General features: G+C 40.2%; 1 long non-coding RNA gene across 1 annotated transcript in view; it reads right to left on the reverse strand.

Annotated features, from left to right (window-relative positions):
• Nucleotides 1-3589, reverse strand: part of LOC104947231 (uncharacterized) — a 12441-nt gene extending 8852 nt beyond the window's left edge. Inside the window, exon 1 of the long non-coding RNA XR_798537.1 lies at nucleotides 3577-3589. This is a non-coding gene — a long non-coding RNA (uncharacterized lncRNA). The remainder of the gene's footprint in view (nucleotides 1-3576) is intronic.
• Between the last annotated feature and the right edge of the window lie 3829 nt (nucleotides 3590-7418).

Genomic DNA, 7418 nt, shown 5'->3' on the forward strand with positions numbered 1-7418 from the left:
CTTACATTTTCCGCCACAGATTTTGTGAAATTGGTCCGTGCGCAAAGCATTGTGGGGATTTTAAGACCGCGGAGTCTACGCAAGTGCTCGAAATGTCTCGCTACGAAGTTTTAGAGCCACTATTTCAAGCATAAGCACTATTTTGAGTGCCGCCGAAGGACTGTTCCAATGTCCAGCATACTTGGAATTCTACCGGGCCCGGCGTACTTGGTCGCGAGAAATTTCGAGGTCTTAAAATCCCCACAATGCTTTGCGCACGGACCAATTTCACAAAATCTGTGGCGGAAAATGTAAGGCGGGGCCTCTCATATGACGCATACCTGCACATTTGCTAGCCTGTTCCACTCTTCTTTTTCCGAATGCCAGGAAAAGTTCTTGCCTCGCTTCTGAAGCAAGTGACTCGGAAGACATGTGCTACCAAGCAAGCGTAGTCGACATTGAGAAACACCCACACACAAGGATAGGGAATGAAGGGGCTTGGAATGAAACACAAAAGGTGAGTACCTTTTGTGTTTAAAATAAAACAGGAAGTGGGAGACAAAAACATGAAACATGACTGAACTCAACACTTTTGACTGGACACAAGGGGCACACTTTCCATCAGTCATTTTTGGGAAAAATAAGTGCATCTTATATAGCTTTTGTATTTTAGGAAGAAATTCACATTTTCAAACACACTCCTAATACAGTCAATTTAAAGCATTGTTTTCAAAGCTTTAAATGCATATCATGAGGATTGCAATTGCTTGCTTTTCATTTTAAAGTGTGAGGTTTCTGTGTGGGAGCTTTGTTATGTAAGCAAGTGTAGCACACAAACCTTTCATGTGGAAAAGTAGGGCAGGAAACTTGTTCTGAAGTGTTTCCTCCCTCCTCTCCTTACCACTTAGCCATTTAGCTGATACTCTCAGATAAGCTAGTGTGCAGCAGTGGAAAATGTTTAGATATAAAGAATACCAGCGATACCAATGCTCGTTTTAACAACCCTAAAAACTACTTTATCCAAGCTGTACATGTGCTGCTACAAAGCCTCCTTTCTCTTTCCTCTTCCTTCTCTCTCTCGAGCTCTCCCTGTCCTCCTTTCCATTTCCATCTCCCAGAATCCCATTAGCCCTGACAGCACAGAGTGTAGTGGATATATGTCAGCTTGCCAGTGCCAATACTTGTTTTCATGCTGGGGGGAGGAACGTAAGGGATTATTAGGTAAACTGGGGTTTTAAGATTTGAATCATTACTTCAGTGTTTATGCTTAACAAATATTACCTATGACCACGTCCAGCAGACGCTCATCAACATTATAATTAAGTTGAAGATGTTTCTAGTCACCTGAAAAAATCTAATATTTTTTCCTTTTCGCTTGGCTTTTGGTCTCCAACCACGAAATATGTGTCCCTTTAGCGGCTAAAAAAGGTTCACCCGGTTTGTCGCTAAGCTGTGTCTGTCCGGGCTACCTTTTTGCTGAAAACACCTAATTCACACACATTACTTCATATTACGTAAATCACCTTATATATATTGTAGCACAAAGTTTTGCCACCTTTGCCTGTTGCCTCCCTTGTCTCTTGTGCCAACATACTAAGGCCATAGCATAGCTACTATTATCAACCCACTCAAGCATTTTTTTCCAAAAAAACGCTGATGTACAAACTTCATAGTAAATCAGCTTAAACTGTATTGTTTCAGGAAATCTCTTTTTGACACGCATGCAAATTTGCCAAAAACCAGAGTCACATATATTAACATATATTACGTCAACGTTTGATATTAATTATTACTTTTTATTATAGCCTATAGCCTAACATTAAGAAGCATACTGTACATGTCTGCCTGGATAGTTGTAACATTATTCAACCCTGACATAGGATCCATGTTTTGCTATCCAGAAATAAAGTCAAATAAAAGATCAAATTATCAATCTTTCATTATGCCACTTATTGGCGTCATTGATTGTGCATGTCCTATGCACAAATACGATAATTATCTCACATCTGGCAATGCTGGTGAACACAGCAATTTTAGTGAACACAGCAATTTTATAGCCACTATTGTCAGCAATGGGCAGTGAGCTGGTATAAAAATAGGTTCAAGAGATTTCAGTGTGAATCAACTCAAAGAATAGTGCTCAGTAGGGATGGGTATCGAGAACCGGTTCTAAGTCAGTACCGGTACCTGATTGGACGGTATTGGTATACCGTTAAGCCGCTGGACAAACGGTGCTGCTAACGGTATATGAATTACGCTACTTCCTTAGTTTAAACAATTCTGGTTGGTTGGGAACCCTCATCCCGTGTGACGTATCCGGTTTGACCAAATTATTGAAAAGTATCGATAAGAGTATGGAAAAATACCGGTATCGATAAGCAGTATCGGTATCGATAAAATCCTATCGATACGCATCCCTAGTGCTAAGAATTCACATTCCTTTTTTGAATTAACCTTTGAAAAACCTTGTGACTCATCTCTACTCACATTACCAGGCCTCTGCTTGTGTTACTGTGCTATACATGACAGACCCCGCAGGATCCTCCTCTGTGTTTACCCAACCAGACAGCCACCTGACAGCACAGTTTCATCCGCTCTCATTAACCCTCCTGGATGCTGCTGAGGCCAAGAGGCCAGACGTTAGAGTCTGCTGTCATTCCAAACAGTAAACAGGAGGCCTGCTGAGGTGCCAGTTTCATGCTAAGTGACAACACTGAGGCACAGACAAACATGATACCATGGCCTTCTGCTTGTTTGTCCCCAAGGAAAAGCATATTATAACGGCTTCTTGAAAAAAAATGTGGTTTGCCCATTATTGACCCATCAGCGCACCTTTTTTTACAGCAGATTCTTCTTCCTTGATTCCAGTACATTCTAGTATTGTATCCCTTTGTGTCACCAACAGATAAGGAAGTTCTGATTCAATGCTGATAACAGGAAGTGCTTTTAGTGGTACAAAGCCAATGAACGCTGATTAACACAGGATGGTTCCACATTTCTATCACAACAAGTGCTAGCCCAGCCGAGTGAAGCTAATGTGAAGCATTAGCTTATCGAAGTGAAACAAACTACCATTTTTCCCAAAGGAGAGAGTTTAGCTAAGGCAAGCGCTTACATAGCACTTTCTAGCTCAGTTCACAAATGTGAACTGAGGTATAACTTCCTTTTAAGTCATTAAACGAGGAGTCGGAGAATGTTTAATTGACGCATTGTTAAAATGTTGATGACATGTTTAATCACCATTTTGTCGCGCTGCAATCCCAGAGCACCAACAGATGACAGGAGCCATATGTCTGTGATGATTTAAGAAGTAGACCAGGAGCCAAATGAGAATCAGTGTCAGTATAAGCCACATACAGTACAGGAGAAGTCATCAATACAACATTAGGTCTCTGTGTACAAACAAATCTGTCTAGTCAGTGCTAATTGGTTGCAAATCTGGATTTTAAGTACTTTAAGTAATGATAATGTATTACCTTATTGATCTGTAGGGAGATTTTCCTTTTGCTTACTCTTGTCCAGGGAGGTCAGAGGTCTAGATGAGAAAAGTCCCACAGGAGATTTAAGGTCTTCCTGAAGGATAATTTGCATTGGAACAAGCATGTCACCAGAGTGAAATGTCAGTGTTTGATGATTTTGAAAAACCCTGCTTTACATCCAAATACCAATCTGTGCTTTATGCAATATCTTACATGGAAAGTCAGGAAAATAAATTCAAGCAGTAATTGCAGATCTGTGATGCCAATTATCACCTACACCTCCACACTAACACGTTCTCCCTTGCTACATAAATGTAATGCTCGCATTGGACGTAAAACACAACATGCTTATTCATTCAAGAGTACTCATAAATCCTTGAGATACTGGGCTGGTTGAGGCTTTGAACCTGAAAGGTTTTCTCCAATGGCAATCGGGGAGGAATCGTCAGCAGTTCCGGCAAATTACAAGTTAGAAAGCAATTATTGTCATTCTACAGATTACAACGAATTTAAGAGCGCTGCTGCAATCAGTGTTAAAGGACAGACTTAAAAAAGGAGAAACAAAGCAAAACTGCATACTAACATCCACAGGCAACAAACACAGATTCTAAAATAGTAAGAAACATATATAAATATAATGTTGTTTTGCAATTATAGTGTCATACAGTGAGTTTTGGATGGTCCAGTATTTACGAGATTCTGATTTTGGAAGTGAAATAATTGGATTCTTCCAGGATCCCTGGAGGCACCAGATTCCAAACCAATGCTGTCTTCTGAGCTTGAAATGTTTCTATCGAGTTCTGATTTGTATGGTCTACAGGTGCAAACGCGCTCCAACCGCCCAAAACATTTCCATTACGAGAAACGTGCTGCAGATTCAACAAACGATTCAAATATTAGACACAAATGTGCTAAAACACTCCCAAATGAAGAGAAATCTTCATCAACTTGACAACATATGCACAACAATTAGAAGACATTTACCAACTTGTAAAAACATGCGCATATTTTACTAAAAGCGTTGAATAAGCGTTTCCTTTGTGTTTTAAGCTTCTTGCAGCATTTTTTTATTTGCAGCGTTCCGTCTATACAGCACTTTTAGTAAATGTTTCGTCAAGTTGGTGAATATCTTCTTGATGCTACACATGTGCCTTTAAGTTGGTTTCCACCAGTGGGCCCTTCGTAGTTTTGACAGAACAAAAATTCAAATGTTCAAAAAAGTGCTGCTTATCTGCAGACACCTACTAGTAAAACAAACAAAGATTGGGATATGTACATAGCACGGCCCAACATTACAATAACTGCCTCTCGTTGCTGTCAGAAAAGCACAAGGTTTGTGTTTGCCAGTATACGAGTACTCTATGCATTTACCCATTTAAGGGATTTGAAGTTCTTATACAAAGATAGAAGTGGTGCTACTTGTTCATCATAAAACACACCATTAACCAGGGTTCACAGTGAAGATAATATGAGCATAATTTTACATAAAAAGTAGTCTCTGCAGCTACATCTTCATTATTTAAAGCCTTGTTTACAGTAGGCGGAAAGTGTTTTCATGTAAGCTTTTACAGTAGGGGTGTGTCTGCAATATCTTTTGATGTTAGCAGCACAGTAAGGTTAATAGCTGTTCCCCTCCTTCTAGGCGCTTCTAATCAATCGCTCCGAATCTGAAGAAAATCGCCCTCCATCATTCTGTCTACCGAGGGAACTATTTTTTCTCTTGGCAATCCTCCTCTGCTCTCTTCCTCGCACTTCAGTGCCTCTCTCACAGTACAATTGTGTGGTATCTCCTCTTTGTGACCCTCCATTTGGCAGACAAGCGGGCAGAAAAGCATGCTTGTGCCTATCTCCCTTGCCATTTCCTTCTATTTTCTAATGCCAGTCTTTCTTTCCCAAAACCTGTGCCCTTTTGCAGATACTAAAGGTTTATATTGATCTCTCGTGAACCTCCTCTGACTTCAGCCTGATCCTTCCAGCTAAGCCTTTTCATGAAACACTGCACATTTAGTGTCCCACGTGTACCAAGGTCAGTGAAATTCTGCACATTTAAAAGGAGGTAAGAAAGTGGAGGGCAGTTTCTGCAGAAGGTGCACAGGGGTATTTTTATTCCTACATTCAAGGTGAACTGCCGCGTTTACTTGAAACGGATGTACAAAAAATGGGTTAAGCTTATATTTAACTTCTGTTCGCTCATTTTTGTGTGTATCCTTGTCAGTTCAACAACCATCTTCTAAATTGTACATTGTTTGGCTGGCTGTCTTCTTCTTTGCCTTTATTGGAGCTTTGCTACGAGTATCCAATAATTTATGTCGCCAATTCTTAATCATTAAAATTATGTGAAACCGGTGGCAGGAATATGCATTTGCAGATGTGCCAATGTTTTCTCTTGCATAATACAAAGCAAACAGAGACTTACTCATAAAACGAACCATAAATCCACAGACTTTTGACCAAGTCTTTTTAAATCCTTTTTCACGTTTATCCATTCATTGACGTCGCCAGTTGTCAATCAGTAAAATGATGTTAATCCGGTGGCAGAGATGTATTCTCTAGCGTTATGCAAACAGAACAGGGGCCTACTCGTAAAAACTCCCGAGCATAAAAAGTCCACAGGGTACCTTTTTAAAGTCTTTCTTCAATGGGTTGGCACTTTTGTTCACTGTGTTCTGCATGAAGTAACCTTCACTCTTGTGGAACCTTGAGTGGCCCCAAGGAGCACTATAATAAAAACAGTGTGTTTTCTTTTATGGAAGATCAATCCCCTACTCTTATTTTCATTATGTTCCACAAAAATAGGAAGAAGGGCAGAGTTGCATCTACTGTAGCTACTCGCTTTAAATTGTTTTTTGCCTCATTCAACTCATGCAGAGTTTAGTCTGGCTGAACTCTAACACACCTGAAACTTTTGAGAGGGATTCTGAATGAATACAGCTTTCAGGAAGGAACTATATACCCTCTGTTCAGGACGTTAACTGTGTTGGCTATGATGGCCCTGATTATCATAACTGCATGCTTTAAGAGAAGAGATGCTGAGAACATTTATTTTCGTTTATTTGGATTCGTTTTTACATTGTCAGCAACTTTTCCTGGCATACATTGAGAAACATTCTGTTTACAATTTGAATACTAACCATGTAACAATCTCATCCTTACTCCAAGTGCATAGAATGACATGACAATTGATAAAAAAACAAAATATTATAACAAATCTCTATTACTAGAAAACACATTGGGAAATAAAATGATGAAAGATGTATTTTGCCTGTGTGTGCTGTAGGGCCTATCTGTAGTTGTTTCTAAAGAAGCTTCTTGAATACTTTTGAAATATGTGACAACTTATTCATTGGCTTATTTTCTTAACTGTATTTTAAGTAGGTGGGAGTAGTCTTTGAATGTTGACATATGTTTTTGATATAGCAAGTTCCATTGGAGGCTGATCCCTCAGGGGATTAGTGTGCGCAAATAAGTTGGTCAGAGGTACGATCCCACCCCATGTAGTCAACATGTCGGAGTCACCTTGGGCATAACTACACTATAGCTATTGTGCATATGCCAGTACGGCCCGTCTACACTACAGGCATGAAAAAATCTTGAAGCTGGGCGTGTCTGAAGCTTGGCAATTTTTTGCGAGCAACCAATCACATGAATCTCCCGCCCCCGACATACAAAGCAATAGCAATGTTAAAACGAAGTAAACTGGATATAAACTCTCCAAACAGGCGAAAAAACTATCAGTTTCACCCACTGTCTCTGCCACCTCCCTCCATGCCTGGTTCCTCCGGTTTGTATCCCGGTAAATAGTTCCGGTCGTAAAGAACCGGGTGATTTGCTACCGTAATATCTCGTTTGGAATATGAGGAAATGAACTGCGGTCTGGCTCTCCCAGCTTGCACACGGTTTGATTGGCTGCGCTTGCACTGGCGGGATTTGCATAAATGGGATTTGATTGGCTGATGCCAA

Source organism: Notothenia coriiceps, unplaced genomic scaffold (genome assembly GCF_000735185.1).
Source record: "Notothenia coriiceps isolate Sejong01 unplaced genomic scaffold, NC01 NC01_scaffold00012163, whole genome shotgun sequence".
NCBI classification, from domain to species: Eukaryota; Metazoa; Chordata; class Actinopteri; order Perciformes; family Nototheniidae; genus Notothenia; species Notothenia coriiceps.